Here is a 1,578-nt window from a genome sequence, read left to right as displayed (position 1 = left end):
AGGATTTTTTAATGTGGTACATATATGCAATGGAATAGTACACAGCCACAAAGGAGAACAAAATTATGAACTTCGAAGCAACTTGGATGGACTTAGAGTCTATAATACCAAGTGATCTATCACAGAAACAAAGAACTGAGTACCACATGTTCTCACTCATAAGCAGACCATGAACTGTTATTATAATACTATAAGAAAGAGATTGGCAGCAGTGGGAAACTACCAGGGGAGGGGAGGGTGAGATTGGCAGTAGTGGCAAACTGCCAGAAATCACACCTCATCAACACGGGTACCTGCATAATGACCATTTGTATACTTAACCCTGAATTGTACCCTACATCTTTAAAATTAAAAATTGTTTTTTTCCCTGCTTTCTTTTTCTGACTATTTCAAAAGAGAAAATAAGTGTGTAAAATAAATATCTGGAAAGACCTAAAGGCTTCTCTTATAAATAAAGCCATTACATGTGTCAGTAATATTCTAAAAGCTCAAATGAGCAAGATCACTCTTATTTTACATGTTTTCTTAGATATGGCCATGCCTATTAAACCACAGAATCCAATACAATGGGTTTTTAAACATGAAAGTCTATTTATGTCCTACTTCCTGAGATTGGGATGTGATAAATTAAGGATGTGATAAATTCTTTTCATCTTAGTATCCAGTGAAATTTCTCCCCCCATATAAATCCTCAAAACCTTCACATACTCACTGCCTATGTCCCAGTCCTTCACTGATCTGAAAATCCTGAAGGATTAACATTTTTATAGTCATTGGTATAAGAACTGTAGAGATTAGTGATGTAAAAGCAATTCAGTTGGTTTCTCTTCAAGAAGAAAAGATGGGAAATGTTTCAAAAACTCTGTTTTTATTAAAACTTCCAAATTAAGAGCTAGAATATATTTTTTGAGAAATGAACATTTATATATGATGTGACATTTGTATTCTCAATAATAAATATTCAACTGCTTATTGTGCACAGTCAATCTCTGGTCTAATTTGCATACTTGATAAAAATGCACTTATGTAATAAACATTTACTTGGTGTTTATCATGGTTTAAGCAGTGTGTTGGTTTGGAGGGGTTTCCAAAAGTACATCAAACATGGAAACTTTAAGAAAGAGTACCAGCAAACGTCTTACATAAAATTGGTACCGTTAGAGTGAAGCAAACAAAAGAGCTAGAAATGGGACGGGAATCACGTCTGATGTGCGATCATAACAGAGGCCCAAAAACAGCCTTCTTCTAGCAGGCCTGAATACATGGTGAACGTCAGATTGCTTCTGAAGGTTCTGCTAAATGTCAGGCCAATTCATACTCAAGTCCTATTTTAGAGATTTTCATGCTCATCAGCCTAATTTTCAGAGCCTCCTCTCCATCATCTACCTGCAAACCACTCTCCCTAGTTAAACAATTAGACATGTAAAGAGAGTTTTTTCTTTGGTTACTGTGGTTCTAGACTCCTAATCAGCCAGAAAGTTCTATGGTTCCATATGCTAGCTTCCCTTCTTTTATTCTCTCCACACTTAATCAACTCAGAAAAAATAAAACTTTTTGCTCTTTCTTTCAACTGTGAAA

Source organism: Carlito syrichta, unplaced genomic scaffold, assembly GCF_000164805.1.
Source record: "Carlito syrichta isolate Samal-C Ts95f unplaced genomic scaffold, Tarsius_syrichta-2.0.1 Scaffold117854, whole genome shotgun sequence".
NCBI lineage: Eukaryota > Metazoa > Chordata > Mammalia > Primates > Tarsiidae > Carlito > Carlito syrichta.
Note: the sequence above shows the minus strand (reverse complement) of the source record.